This window comes from Felis catus, chromosome B1 (assembly GCF_018350175.1).
Source record: "Felis catus isolate Fca126 chromosome B1, F.catus_Fca126_mat1.0, whole genome shotgun sequence".
NCBI classification, from domain to species: Eukaryota; Metazoa; Chordata; class Mammalia; order Carnivora; family Felidae; genus Felis; species Felis catus.
Genome location: NC_058371.1, coordinates 704,732 through 720,508, shown reverse-complemented (window position 1 = coordinate 720,508; position 15,777 = coordinate 704,732). Strand labels below are relative to the sequence as shown.

At 57.6% G+C, this 15,777-nt stretch overlaps 1 long non-coding RNA gene across 1 annotated transcript; it reads right to left on the bottom strand.

Annotated features, from left to right (window-relative positions):
- Positions 1-3,638: 3,638 nt before the first annotated feature.
- LOC109498672 lies at positions 3,639-7,330 on the bottom strand. The gene is made up of 2 exons (XR_006596184.1): positions 7,020-7,330; positions 3,639-6,716 (listed from the first exon to the last, which is right to left on the bottom strand). It is a non-coding gene; the product is annotated as an uncharacterized LOC109498672 (long non-coding RNA).
- Between the last annotated feature and the right edge of the window lie 8,447 nt (positions 7,331-15,777).

Genomic DNA, 15,777 nt, shown 5'->3' with positions numbered 1-15,777 from the left:
AATCCATACATTAGCTCTAATCACGGTGTGTGCACACATTCTTCAAAGTTTTCTGCGCATGGGATCATCTCATCTGTGAAGGAGATCATCCTTTCTGTTTCTTCCCTTCCAGTTTGGATGCCCCCATTCTCCAGAGGTCCCCTCCCCTCACATCCCTCATGTCCTTCAGAGACACCTGTTCCACTAAGTAGAACCTTCTGGAGGCAGACTGGGACAGCCGGGATTTGCTGCCAGTTCTGGAGATCCATCGGCTTGCAGGTAGCTGCCGTTAAGCCCCCGAGCTTAACAAACGTCAGCGAGCGGAGCCACCGACCAGGCCGGGACACCCGCATGGGCCCCCACACCCTCGGTCAGGAGTGTCACCTGTGTGGGCGTCCCCCCCAGCCCCCCACACCCTGGGACAGGAGTGTCACCTGCTTGGGTGGCCCCCACCCCACCAGGGTCACTGGTGTGGACCCCCCACACCCTAGGATAGGAGTGTCACCTGTGTAGGCATCCCTCCCCTCCCCTCCCACCCTCTGTCACCAGCATGGGTGTCCCGCCCACCCACTGCATCCTCTCCCCCTGACACCCAGGAGCCAGGCCCCTTCCTGCAGGGACAAGGGACCTCTCAGCAGGTGGGTGTCGGCTGCTCACCTTCAAGGACCTTGTGGCCAGCCTCAGGAAGCCTGACTTTCTGGTGTGCCATGTTGTAACCCTCTCCACAGGCCTGCAAGTTAGTAACTGTGTCTGCCAATATGAAAATATGGACAAATTCATAATTTTCCTATTAATTCTCAACATCCAATTTGTGTCCTTTAATAATGAACAGTTTACATTTAACATACTACTGACGGAGAGGAAAACCCTCCAACTGGCAGACAGGGCCCTTTACTTGGTTTCCTTCTCCACACACAATCCCTGTGAACTGTCCCCCACCTCTTGCCGCACCTCGCTGGGTCTCACGTTCTGTGTGCTCCTGACCACACTCGGAAATGCAGAGAAGCAGGGACAGAATCTGACAGGTGGGATGGCCAGGGTCAGCCGGCTCCGTCTCATTCTAATTCCAAACGGAAGAATGCCTCTTCCAGAAAACAGCAGCGAATAAATCCTGTCTCTAATGTGTCAGCATCAATATGATAATCTGTTTATCCCCATGGGGCTGAAGTTGGTTAGTAATTAGATCCATTTGTCTTTTATGATAGTGCACAGTATTCGTGGAGTCCATGTAATTTGTTTTCTGTGAACCGTACCCATCATGGCAAAGAGAAGGAAGCTCCCGGGAAATGGGAGGAATAGTTATTAGCTCGTTAATATTGAGACAGTGGTGCCTGGGAGAAAAGCCCACCCATGCTTTCCTGCAGTCCTGAAGCCCGAGAGCCTGGAGGCCACGACGTGTGCGTGTGAGCACTTCTTGCCCCCCACGACCCCGGTGCTGCAGTGTTTTCAGAGAAAAGCTGTCCTGAGTTCACCTGCACCCACCTAGCTGATCCTGGATTTTTCTTCTGTGTCCAGCACTTACTCCAGGGAACGGGTCTCCTCATGTGGGCCACGCACTCTTCAGAGAGTCTGATGAAAGCATCAGACCATCTCCAAAATAAGGAGTATACGCATTTCCACCCTACCCACCCCCACACACAAATATCGTGTGCAACTTTAAAGAGGCATATTCTCCGGTGTGTTAATGTTCTACTTCTGCACAACAAACTACCACAAACCAGTGGCTTAAGACAGCATCCATTTATTCCCTCCCAGTGTCTGCGGGTCAGGGGCCCGGGCTGCCTGGGTCATGTGCTCCAGGTCTCACTGGACCCGGACTGTTGGCAGAGCTCTGTTCCTGTGGTTTAGGACCAAGGTCCTGGTTTCCTTGCTGGCTGTTGGCCAGGACATCTCTCAGCTCCTTGGGGACCCCCAGGTCCCAGCCACAGACCCCTCTGAGTCCCTCCCAACCTAGCAGTGTCCCCTTCAACCCTGGCAGAAGAATCTAGGAAGAGCTGAGCTTTCTCCAAAGGGCTTCCCCTGACGGATGTAGCCCACCCCCACCGGCCCCAGGATGCTCTCTCTTTTGACCAATTTAAAACTGATGATTGGGGACCTTCAGGACACTGCAATAAATGCGGGCAAGGCTTTATCGTACTGACGACTGCCCATGGGGCACCCTGCCGCTTCTCAGTGACCGCCACACAAGATGCCTGGGTCGTGCACACATAAGTCAGAGAAGACATGGGTGTCCTGTGTATACACACACATGAGTCAGCACACACGGGTGTCTGGTGGGTACACGCATGAGTTGGCACATGCAGGTGTCAAGGACTGTTGTAAAAATTGTGTGATTAACCCAAGGGAGGCTCCTGTCACGGAACCTGCTGCAGAGCCGAGGTGGAAAAGAGTGTTTACTGACCTAGTCCCGGGAAGTTGAGATCAGTGTGTCGGCCTGGGCAGGTGGTGTCTCTTATTTGGGGAAAACACAACAGCACTCCAGTTCCCTCAGCCCAGATTTTTAAAACCCTCCACAAATGAATGTCTTTCTTACACTCCTGATTTTATCTTCCTTTTGGCTGTGTAAATACAAATTTCCAGAAAATAATGTTATCATCAACACGGACTCCAAATATTAAACCCTCTTCTTCCCCTTAGTGGGTTTTTCAGGGAATACATTCCTAGAGGACAAACACCCTGTGCAAAAGCCCCTTGGCCCCACCATGGCGATGCCACCCTCCGGGAAGGGTCCCTGTCACCGTTACCGCCTTCCTGCGCGGCTGGCTCGCTGGGTTTCCTTCCCTCCAGCCCCCGGGCCTCGACCTTTGCCCTTCAGCACTGGGGACAGCCGTGGGTTCACAGTGACTGTTCATACTTGGCACGGAAGGGGTCCGATGCAGAACACGCCGCCCCAAACACGGCTCTGGCAGGTCAGCCGCCGGGGGCCGAAGGCGCTAGAGAGGCAGCAGACGGACGGACGCGCTCCCTACCTCCGCCTTCCCCCCCACCCCCCCGAGGCAGGCCGTGACATTTCCCGAAGGAGGCCACCCTCCCTGCACCAGGGAGAGCGGAGACTTCCTGTCACCAGAGACCGGCTGACACCCAAGTGCATGTGGACAGACCCCCAGCAGCCCGGTCGTCCCCCGTGTCTCCCCGTCTCTGCTGCCTGCTCACCGCCCCCCCCGCCCCCCTCCCCCCGTCTTCATTTTCCCGCTGTAGACTCCACGCATGCGTACAAATAAATACTAACAGGTGCGTCAGCCTAAGTCCTGGGCAGTGTGACCGTCCACAGCCAGCCAGAGCAGAGACGGAGGCCGCAGGAGGTCAGAGCAGCCACGAGGAACGTGAAGGGTCGTGCAACACACGTTCATCGGGGCCGCTCTCAGTGTTCTAGCACCTTCTGGACCAGGAGGATGATGTCTGTGCTGCTGGGTAACAGAAAGTCCATTTTAGGCAAACTGTGAGTGGCATCAGCCATACGGGACAGTGGGTGCCACACAGAGGGTGAAACAGCGGGGACGAGGTCTGAGGAGGGGTCGCCAGGCCTCACCCGGGTGGCCAGCAGGCCGAGGCCGCTGAGGAAATGCTGTAAGCAGTCCCCATAAGATGCCTGGAAAGGACGGTCATCTGTCAGCCGTTGCGACGGTCGGCTTTACAGAATAAATAGCCCACATCAGTTCTTGTGACATAAGAGCTGCTTTTAATGGTCTTGTTATTTGGCTGCCGTACGCTTGGCAAACTGACAAAAGACAAATGGGACTTTCCGGCATGTTCTATCCATTAATAAAATGTGGCTTGTGTCTCACGATTCCACTGAACTTGACTCAGTGTGGGTGCGCGGGCACGGGCGCGTGGCGAGGGAGAGGACGCCCAGGCTGGAGTGAGGAGGCCCGTGGGGTGCAGGAGCAGAGCGGAGGGGCCTGTGGAGGAGGCCAGCAGCTAAGGAAGAGGCGAAGGAAGAGGGCCCCACGGGGAAGGGCTCTCAGCCTCTTGCTGTCCCGGCCAAGACACCATGGCAGGGAGGCCGGAACAAGTGTCTGTTCCTCACAGCCCTGGCAGCCGAGGTGCGGCTGGTGTGCGGTGAGCCCTCGTCCAGGCCTGAGTTCAGGCACAGGGGCTCTGTCGTCCCTCCTCTGCGCACAAGGGCACCAGCCCAGGGGCCCCGGCCCCACCCTGTGACCTCACTCTCTGGCTCCTCAGAGACCCCACCTGCAAATACAGCCACACTTGGGACGGGCCTTCAGCGTGGGCTTTGGGGGGCAGGGGCAGCCCGTAGTGGGCGGAGAACAATTGGAGAAGAAAGAGGGCTGGTCCGAGGTGCCGAATGGCCAGAGACCCAGGAGAAAGCTCCGCAGGGGCCGCAGGCGCCTCCCAGCAGAGGGGACGAGGGGCAGCCGCCACATCTCTGGCCTGTGAAGTATGGAGCCCCCGCCCTTGGTGCGTGGCTGAGGGTGGCACGTGGAGCTGGCAAGGCTCGCCTCCCAGGGGCCACGTCGTGGAGCTGTCGCAGTGAGGAGGTGCCTGCGGTGTTCAGACCCTGCCGGGGACACCGATCCTTCCGTCAAGAGCAGGGCGACCTCGTGCCCGCGAGATGGGTGGAGCAGTGGCCCAGCTGGGCGGGGCCTGGGTGCCATCCCAGGTGCGGGGGACCATCTGGCTCTTCCCACTGCATGCAGTGTGCTGGGTACCTGCAGGCACCGGGGGGGGGGGGTCTCCTGACCCCCGCAGGACCCCAGCGCCCCGCCCACTCACGTGCTGTCACCTGTACAGGGCAGGCTGCACTGAGTAAGCTCCTACTGTGTGCTTGCCCGTTGGAGGTGCTGAGACCCTGAGGGTTGGAGGCAGGATGCCTGTGGCCATGAGTGACCGTGGACTTTGGTTTTCCATCTTCCTTCCACTGAGGATTGTCAGGTGGGACAAATTAACCCAAGCGCAGAAACGCTTTGGGTCGGACTTTAAACCTTTACAATTTCATGTCTTGTTTTCTTCAATGGAGAAAATAAAATGTAGCGAGAGGCTCAGAGACCCATGGGAGGTCTAAAATGGACACAGGGGATGCTTGACTGTCCACGCAAATGTGCCCCTGAGAGCAGGACTTTGTGCAAACATTCGTGCGCTGGGGGCAGGCGGTGCATGCGGCCTGGCAACGGGCTGGCCTCTGTTTCCTATTTTTGTCCTCACTGGGAGTCCTTCCACAGAAGGTCACCTGAATGTCTTCAGTGCAGGTGGAAAGGAAACTACGAAAAATATAATTGTACCAGTTTTTCTGTTGGTTGTCCGGGAGGGAAAAATACACAGAAGGAGCAGTTTGCTCGAACCTGATTGCAACTTCACAGACCAGACTGGAAAGAAATCAAAGAGCTTCACAAAAACAAAGCTTTGATGACAAACCTTTGGAATCACACAGCACGGCCCCCAAGATAATCCAGAAATACCCAGCAAACAGCCCCGCGTTTACTATCTGGTCTGGCCTCTACTCTTCCAGGAGTTCATCCTGAATTTACACCTCCAACAATCGTTTTAGCTACATCTCCACACACACATACATGTTATGGACTGTGATACATAATTACGTGTGATAATGTGTAATATGCAATGCACATGGACGGACAGCGTCTGTTGCTAGTGATAAACTTCACATTTTCACCTGGAAGCTTGAATTTTGGAAAACCTGTATCCATCATTGTTATTGACATGGTTTCCTATTCCGCTTTGCAACTGACTTGTAAGAATCTGCAACTTACCGGGTTTTGCTGTTGCCTAAAATTATCCATAATTATTCAGAAAGACTACTAACATACTCCTCACTTTTCCCGCTCTATTGTAAATTTGCCAAAGAGCTTGCTTTTGAAAATGAAAGTTACTTGTCATTAAAATGTGTTATTTGTGTTAACATATGACGGGTTTGTTATTCTTTTAAGTTAACTAACATATTTTGTATCTCCGTTGCAATTTCTAGCCTGGTGAGTACTGACGGCATCCACACATGCACACAGCACAGCCCACCGTGTTCCTCACGAACTCTCAGGCCTACGTTCAGGAGCCACTGCTGTCTACACATCTGCATCAACTCCCCCAGACTCCTTGGAGAAGGGCTGATTCCAGGCCCCGAGCAGAGGTGCCCGGGGGTCGGAGTTTCTTGTTCCAGGAAGCACGTAAGGGCTCAGACATTGCAAAGGACTCATCAGAGTGACACAGAAGCCAAACTGGGAATCAGGTAAGCACCCAAGACAGCAATGACCTTAGTGGATCAAACAGTCGGAGTCTGGGGAAGAGGGGGGTCACGTGGCCCCTGGCAGGCCACCCCGAGTCCCACAGTAACTGCCAGTGGGGAGGCGGGAGGCCGGCCCCCTGCTGGGCAGAGCTGACCCTTCCCCAGATGGACTGCAGCCAGTCGCTGGGGGCTCCCACGAGGGGGCGTGGTTGGGGGGAAGGAGTGGGCCCCACGCGAGGTCCCAGCGAGTCCACGAAACCTTCCCCAGGGACCGCGGGGGTGTCCTCGCTCTCGGGCAGTGTCTAGTTTTCCATATGGCTCGGGAAGAGGGAAGGCATGTGCCCTCGGGGAGTCTAGGTGAGAGGCTCGGGGTCTGTTCTTGCAGCTTCTCTGGGGGAGGGAGCGTGTTCGGATCCGCGGGAGGGGGAGCGTGTTCAGACCAGAAGCTGGGAGGGAAAGGGGTTCACTTACCGAAGGCCACATGGAAACCGCTCGCCACACAGCTTGTCGTCTGAAACAAGCTGGGCCTCACCGGCTGGTTGCCCTGCTGGGAAGGGCAGGTTCAGAGCCCCCCCACCCCCCCGCCCCCGCCCCCGCCCCCGCGCGGTGAGAGGGGCTCCCCAGGCCCCTCCCCTCAGTCGGAACCTCCCGCGTCAGCTGCCTTCCCACCAGTCCTGGGGCGCTCCTGCCTTCCTTAAGGGCAGTGGGTGGTGGCCCTCTAGGTTCTGGTGGGGGAGACGCTCCCTGGCACTCCGACCCCAGGGTGGGGGCGGCCCCGGGGAGGGGAGGAGCCCCAGGGTGGGGGGTGCACCGCGGCCTACCTCGAGCCTCAAGAGGTTCCTCTCACCTGGCATTCCGGGTCAGCAGCCCTAGCAGTGCTCTACACACAGGAGACCAGCCTCCACCTTCGCGTCTCTCCCTGACCCTCCTGCTCGGGAATCGCCACCAAGGCCCTTGGGCTCAGTGACTGCCCCGTAAGGGGGCTTCTTTAGAGGCATAAACTCACAACTCACGATGATGAGGAGAAGGGAGAGGAAGCAAAGCCCTTGGGCAGATCTGGAAAATCAAATCCTAGTCTATTGGTACGAAAGACAATGAGCAAGAGAAAAGGCCGTGTACAGACTGAGTGTGGTCACATGGGAGAAAGTGAGCAGCATGATTAATTCAGCAACTGGAGTCCAGGAAACAAAAGACCAGCAACCAACCGTGCAGCCAACCACACACGAACCAACCAACCGAACAAGCACACGACCAACCGAAGCACAAAAGAGCAAGCTACCCGCCGTGGTGGGCGTGTGATTTACAAGCGCACTCACAGTTTGAGACGCGAAATCTGCTTTCCTGAGACTTGGAAGTCTCTGAGAGAAGGCAAAAGAAAACTAATGAAATGCGTATCAGATTTCTTAAATGTCAGCAACTCCGAGAGAACCCTGGACGTGCTAATACACACACACAAAGCTCTGCACAGGCCTAGTGACTATTTGCTGTGTCTGCTTCACCGACAGCCTGTTGCTCTCGCTGTCTGCACACGGGGTAGAGGAGACCTCGGGAAGGCACGCCGTCTGCGGACGACAGCAGGTCCCAGACCTAGACGAGGGGCGGAGCCCAGCACCACCGCTCTTCCCAAGACGCCCACACCTGTGCCCTGGACTGGGGCGGCCGCTGAGCCCCGCTGCGGACCCAGGCTCTGCGGAGACACTTCCGAGGACACGGCGAGAGCGTGGCTCCTGGTTTCCGCCCGTGGCCAATAGGCGTTTCTAACTGAAGAGAAGGTGCCCCAGTTGGTGGAGCTGGAAAATCGTTTACTTTTGTACTAAAAAACTCCTTCAGACACTCATGATTTTACCATTGTATCCTCTCTCTTCCCGATAGTAAGATGCATTTATCTACGCACGTGCCATTTTCCATTAGGAAAAATGCAACATTTATGCATAAAATTATTAACCGACATTGAGAAAGGGGTTCAGGGAGGCACATGTCAGGAACAGAAGGAGACGGGAGACAGGGGACGTTCCCGAGGATCCCCCACTAGGCGGACCCTCTGCAGCCGAGCCGCGGGGCGGGGCGGGCGGGATTACTTCCCCCCACCCCAAGCTCGCTGACGTTGGCCTGTGTGTCTCAAGCTCCCCCACGCCTTACTCTGTCAGTCTCCTGATAGCAGGTGCCCAGGAAGGGCCTCACGGGGGGCGTCACGGAGAGACCACGGCTCAGCCGCGGGGGGACGTGGCTTGTGAGCCAGGCTGCGCAGGGCGGGCCGTCTGCGGGCTGAGCGGCCGCACCGGTGCCGTGAGCACAGTTGGAGCCTGGACCGGGCTGAGGCTCCTGTGGGACAGACTCGGTATCACCTGCTCACACTTCCCAACACCCCACAGGAACACCCTTAGGATGCCCGTGTGGAGGGTGGAGCAAGGGGAAAAAGCTTCTCCCCCACCCCGGGTTCCAGGGGGGGCCCTGAAGTTCACCTGCGGCCACAACGCGGCACGTGCGTCTCCCCCCACCACCGGGTTCTCTTCCCTCCCCTCCGGGTTCTCTCCCCACCTCCCCCCGGGGTTCCAGGCGGGGCCCTGCAGGTGCACATGCGCCCACACCGAGGCACGTGGAAACCCCGGCGTCTGCTAGCAGGTGGAGGGCCCCCCATCGCAGGAGAGGCTCTTGGCATTGGGACCGGCCTCACCAGCACCTCGAAGAACAGAACATTGGCAGCGGGGTGGTGACCCAGAGGGAGGGACTTGGGCTTTTAGGGCAGCAAACCTGGAGGGTAGAGGTTGGGGAACCAAGGAGGTCACGGTGCCCACAAGGGCGGGCAAGGGTCTAGCACGACCCCTCCTCTTCCTGGCCCGGGAGAGGGGAGCCTTTGCCCACGGCATTTCTGTCCTTGTTCTAGGCCCACGGGTGGAGCAGGGAGCAGCTGTGTCTCGTGTGTCTTCTCAGCCAAGTGGCCTGTGCTGGGGTGGGTGTTGTGGCTTCCGGCTCCTTCCAGGGCCGTCCAGCTGTGGTTCAGGGTGCCAGTGGCCTGGCAGGACACTCGGGAAGAGCGGGCCAGGGCCTGAGGGAGGAAACACGGCGGAGCAGGTGGTGAGTGGAGACCCTCGGAGGACTGTGGGCAAAAGACAGAAACATTCTGTCTCCTGGGAAGATCACAGCCGAGGGCAGCCTCCTGGAGGAGAGGCGTCCTCGTTCGCCACGGTGTCAGTGTCGTTTCCTCATCTTAGCTGGTTAACAACCAGAAGCATCGACCGCGTTCCTTGCCCTGGAAGCACGGGCAGAAGGTGCGGCCGCAGGGTCAAGTCCCTTTCTGGAGCAAAGCCCACATCTGCGTTGCCTCCCCCGCGAGAAGTAGCCATTCAAGTCCTTCCCGCACTTGTTTGTTGACCACACGTTCTTATGAATCAGTTCTGTTTCATCCGAGCCTCGCGGCCCTGGTCGGGCGAGGCCGCTCGAATTCCCCGGACCCAGGCGTCCTCGGGGAATAAACACCACACCCTCATTTATCCCTAAGAGAATTAACGGTAATCCCCTGATCTCCGAATGACTGCATAAACCGCCTGCCACGCTCTGGCCCTGTGGGACAGCAGGCAGGCAGCAGGCCACCGCGGTCACCCCCACCCCTGCTCCGTCCACAACGCGCGCCTTGGCCTCCCAGAGACGCCGTGCCCCAGGACCTTCCCTCGGCATCTGCTCTGGAGAGACGGGTCAGTTCTTCCCAGGGTGGCCTGCGTCCTCCGCCAGGCCGCTGTCTGCTCCCTTCTGACCCTGTACTCCCTGGGGCTTCTGTCTCTGCGGTCAGCAGGTAAACTGGGTGACACTGCTCACCTGCGGTCATTCTGTTCCCTAAGCCTCCCCGAATTGCTCACATTGTCTGTGACGCTTTCCTGAACCAGCTGCAAAAAGGCCTTTCCCGTCACCCTCAGATGACCGTGGCTCCCCTACGAAGGCAGGGGAGAGTTCCATTTATCCCCTACCCGGTAGGAGCCAGCTTCCGGGTGGAGACTCCACGGGGACAGCTAGGTGTGTGTGTGTGTCCGTCTCTCTAGCCAGTTAGGGACTCGCAGATTTTCCTGGGGCCAGCGGGAGCCCCCCGAAGCTGCCCCTGTGTCCTCCCACTGTGCTGTGTTTTCGAGTTACCATTGCTGTCTGAAAGCAGCAGATGGGGGGGGGGGGGGGGAGAGCCTCACACTTCCTGTGCCCAGAGCTGGGATCAGCCGTTTCTCCAGGGATGGGTTCAGAATCAGAATCAGTATTTTTCAGAATCCTTCTTCCTCACAGACTCCCCCTGCCGCCACCGCCCGTGTGGTTCATGACATCAGGTAGTTTTGGGGTACCTTCACCCCTATAAAACCTGGCACAGTTCCTGGTACATAGAAGGTGCTGAATAAAAAAAAAAATAGAATGTCAGTTTTCTTCCTGCCCCTAGACTGACAACCTGCACTGAACCAGAGCATGAATTTAAGCCCAAAATAACCCACATTGACTTGCGGTGTCTCGCTCAACGTAATTGTCAGTCTCAGGGGCGCCTGGTGGCTCAGTTGGTTCAGCGTCCGACTCTTGGTTTCGGCTCAGGTCCTGATCTCATGGTTTCGGCTCAGGTCCTGATCTCATGGTTTGTGAGTCTGAGCCCATCATGGGGCTCTGTGCTGGCAGTGTGGGGCCTGCTTGGGGTTCTCTCTCTCCCTCTCTCTCCGCCTCTCCCCCACACACAATATCTCTCTCTCATAAACTTTTATTTTATTTTTAATGTTTATGTATTCTTGGGACAGAGACAGAGCGTGAACAGGGGAGGGGCAGAGAGAGAGGGAGACACAGACTCTGAAGCAGGCTCCAGGCTCTGAGCTGTCAGCACAGAGCCCGACGCGGGTTTGAAACCCACGAACCATGAGATCATGACCTGAGCTGGTCGGACGCTCAACCGACTGAGCCACCCAGGCTCCCCTCTCTCATAAAATTTTAAAAAGTACATCGGTTTCGTATCGAATCTAGCCATTGAAAAGAAAACGTGGTAAGTGGCTCCCAAGTCGTGTGTTTTCCGGAGATCACCGATCTTCCTGTGAGCGCGCCTGCCCGGGACCGCACTCAGCCTCCGTCTCCTCCTCCAGGCCCTGTGTCCACACAGTCCCACGGAGGCTGGGGCCCTGCCCTGTGAATCTGGGGGACACTCAGTGCACGGCACTGCTTGTCACCATCCCGTCGGGGAGACGTGGTGGAGGCCACTGGCACCACCGCCGGAATCCCCGCGAAGTCCCCGTGCCACACGCTCCCGTGAGCGTGTGGCCAAGTCTCACCTCCTCTTTGGACCTCGCCCTGACCCCTGGGGCACCTGGAGAGACCCTAGCGTGTCGCGTCAGCTCTCAATCCCCGTGTGTCTGCTGTTAGCTGGGCCTTCTACACACCCTGCACCCCCAGAAGGGCCCCTTGCAGCCCAGGGTTGGCCAGTCCACACGCTCCAGGTGGGTGATGCCCCAGGCCTGTCTCCCAGGCCGGGAGCTGGCGGGTCTGAGTCCGCCTTCCTGTGGAAGGACTGTCTGGCGATCCGGAGCTGGCTCCCGGTGCCACAAATGGGCTGACCTGAGCTTCTCGGGTGCATGGCTGCCACGGGGCTCAGCTCTCGCCCGGGGGACTGAGAATGTTCCACAGACAGGCAGGGTGCCCCTGTGGGCGCTCTCTGTGCTCGGCCTCGAGGGGGCAGAGCACAGACGGGAGGAGCTCGTTCCCAGCCAAGAAGGCGGCTTCCTCACCGAACACGAAAGCCACTTTGAGTTGTGCTATTTTCTCTGTGAGCTCCGCTCACTGTGCACGTTGTGGTAGCAAAACACCTCGGTGCCCGAAGGAAGCTCCGTCTTCCGATCTCCCCAAACCTTGGGAGACAGCAGCAAAGCGCTCTGGAGAGTTCAAACCCCCTTTGTCCTCACTCATGGGGTCAGTCACATGCGGCCAGTGCTTGTGCACGTGTGCGGAGACTCGGGCCAGCGCTTTCCAAGTGATGCGCTTAGCGCGGAAATGCAGGGGTCCCTGAATCTTTCTGCTGAGCTTTACATCACGTGCAGCCGTGTGCAGATTTCCAGAACAGACTCCCCGGAGCAGGTCCACTGGGACGCGGCAGACCTCGCAGGCATCGGGCACGGGGGGCCAGGCTGTTTCTGCTCGCTCTGCTCCGTTCCACGTGAACCCAGACCAAGGGCCACGGCCACCCGGCGCCGGGTCAGCCCAGGGGGGACAGGGGGACCCAGCGGGCAGCAGTCACCCCTCTGCGCCCTCAGCTGCGGGGAGGACGTGTCCCGCTCTGCCCCGGGCAGGGCCCCGCTGCGCGTACCTGAGCGTGCACACTCGGTAAATGTGCGGTGGTGTATGCATACAGGGGGCTGGTCCTCGGCCGAGGGACGCTGTCACATGGGGAGACCGTGGTGGCGTGCTCGTTTCTGTTCACGCCCTGTTTCTAAGAATGAGACGTCTCGCTCTTTGTGCATCTAACCGTGGATTGCAGCCGCCGTCCGGTATTCCACAGTCTGAGCTGACGGCCCATTCCGTGGGCCCCACGCCCCCATCTCCCTTCCCCGGTCAGTAACGGGTTTGCTCTGACCCGCTGGGCCGGCCGCGTAGCTGTGTTCTGACGGCGAGGCTCCTGGGGGCAGCGAGGGGCTTCACTCCCGGGCCTCACGAAAAGACCACGGTCGCCACATTCCGTGCCTCCCTGGAGCAACCTGACGTGGCCACACACACCAGCCTCAACCTGCAGAGGCTGGGTCAGGTGGTGGCAGGATGGCCGGAACGGAAAGAAGGAGGAGGTCTCACCAACCCTGGGGCCTGGCCACGTCTCCCTGGAAGGTGGGCCTGAGGAAGCAGGCGGCCATGCCCATCCTCACCAGCCCACTCCCCACGTGGGCTCGCCCGACACAGCACAGCACACCCAAGGTGCCTGAGGCCACGTGCAGGTGCATCTGGGTCTGTACAGAGCAGGGCCATCCCATCCCCGCCACCCCCTGCCTCACTGGCTCCAGGACGCCCACCCCATGGGCGCCCCCACCTGGCGCACATGCTCTTTGCCGGCTCCCGCTTCGGATGGGTGTCTCGTCCCCTCTGTGACTCGAGTAAGTATCCTCACACGCTTCCTCGGGGACCGCCCATTCGGGATCAGCCCGTCCCTCCGTTTCCTAGGGTTCTGTAGGGATTCCGTTGTCCTCGAAGCCTGGTGGGAATTCGCGGAACGCTCTGGATGCATATCCCTCCTCTGTGAGGACATCGTAAGACCCCTCCGGCATCTCAGATGTCCGTTAGCTGTGCTCGGTGCATCCTTACTGAACTGCCCAGTCTCCCCCAATTTCCGACCCATAAAAAATCCTGAGTGGTGCCATGGTCTTCGTTTGTTGTTCGCCAGCAGTTACTGGAACATGTGGCTGATTTATGGATAGATTTTCCTTGTTCGTGAACCCTTGCACTGACCCTCACTTGTTCACGGTGCCCAGTCTCCTTGTGGTCACGGATTCGGTTAGTCATATCTTCACATTCACAAGCGAGGTGGACCATACTTCCCTTGCTGTCTTCACACCGTGGCCACCCCACCTGGGCTGCTCCCCTGACAGCCTAGCGTGACAGGAGACCTCTCCCCACCCTGCGGTGCTGTCTCCTGTTCTTCCTGCCCTTCCTCCTCCTCAGTCTCCGGTCATGGCTGTTAGACCTACGTGATCTGAAGCTCCCTCTGCTCACCCCCTGTTCTTTCGCCCCGTGTTAGGGTTGAGTTGTGCTGAAGTCCTGATGTCCAGGCCTCAGAAGGTGACATTTGGAAATAGGGTCATTGCATATGTGATCTGTTAAGCTGCGGTGAGGCTGTACTAGAGGAAGGTGGGTCCCCAGCCCAGTGTGACTGTGCCCTTATAAGAAGGGAAAATATGGACGCCGACATGCACATGGGGAGAAAACCACGTGAGACAGAGGCAGACGATGGGGTGATGCATCTACAAAGCCACGCAAAGATTCCCAGGCACTGGAAGAGAAGTCGAACATTCTTCCTCACAGCTCCCAAAGGAGCCACGCCCCCTGGCACCTTGATCCTGGACTCCCAGCCTCCAGAACTCTGAGACAGATCATGCTTTCTATTGTGTGGGCCTCCGGTTCATGGCATTTCGTCACAGCGGCCTGAGCAAACTAACACACTCTCCATGCGTCACACACGCCTCTGGTCCCTTCCTGGCGTCCACTTTCTGAGGACCTATGCAGACGCACCGGGACCCCATGTGACAGTGGAGTGGAGGACACTCGCAGGGTGGCCCAGCGAACATCCACACAGAAGTATAAACAGATCTGCAGGTAATGTCTGGTGACCTTCATGAGTCCTGCTAGTCTAGTGCACTGACAGGGAACACTGTGAGGGGCTGGAATTTTCTTTGTACCACTCACCCAAAGAAAATCTAAGTTGAGGATTCATGTAATCAGAGTAACTTAAGTTGGGTTTTTACTTGATAAAACTGCGGTATATTCAACCTGACTGCCTGCATTATGGTTCCCCAGAGAAACAGAACGTTAAGAGATATATTAAAAAATATTTAGCATAAGGAAGTGGCTCACGTGGTTGGCCCAGCAAGTCCAAAGTCTGAGGGTAGGTGGGCAGATTAGAGACCCAGGACAGCCCGTGTTCCATTCCAAGTCTGAATGCCACACCCTGGAGCATTGTCTTTTGCTCAGGCAGAGGATGGCCTTTTTGTTCTAGCCAAGCCTTCAACTGATTGGATGAGGCCCACCACAGTAGGGGGGGCACTCTGCTTTCTGGAAGTCCACTGATTTCAATGTTAATGTCATCCAAAAACCACCTCACAGAAACTGCCAGAATAACGTCTGATTAAATATCTAAGCACTGTGGTCTGGTCACATGCACACATAAAACTAGCCAACGCACTGCATTTCCAAGGAATCAGAGAGGATTCCGTTTCCATGCGATAAGGACAGTGGCAAACAGCACACAAAACTGTGTTTTAGGTGTTGTCAGTTCAGAGATGGAGATGGGAGGGTGGGGAGGGTGGGGAGGAGGCAGACGTTCTCCGAGGTGAGGACACGGGACCCTGGGGTGCATGACTCCCGGCCATCGGTGCCACCCTGACAGGTCAGTTTTGTTCATTGTTGGTTGTTCGCCTCGGCAATGCCAGCCTCTCCCCTTGAGGGGAGGTTGAAATGGTCGTGTGGCTGTTGGGGGTCAATGTCATTCGTGTACCCAGTGAGACCCAGTGTGGACAACCCATGCCTGCATAACTACTGACAAATGGAAGTCAGCTTTTAGGGGCTCCCGTGGTTTAGCTGCACAGCACTTACCTGAGTTCAAGCTGGAATCGGGCCCAACGTCACGCTGTCCGTGATGAGCCTGACACAGAGGAAAACCCAGCTGGCCTTTTGGGGCCCTGATTTCCACCCTAAACTGAAAACCTTACTGGCGGTGCTAATTCCTGAGGTTTGCTTTGTGGGTTGGCACGGCCCAGACACGCCCAAAGTGCTGGCGGCTGGGCAGTGCTCAGTGCTCAGTCTCTCCCGGGCCGGCGGGTGGGCAGTGCTCAGTGCTCAGTCTCTCCCGGGCCGGCGGGTGGGCAGTGCTCAGTGCTCAGTCTCTCCCGGGCCGGCGGGTGGGC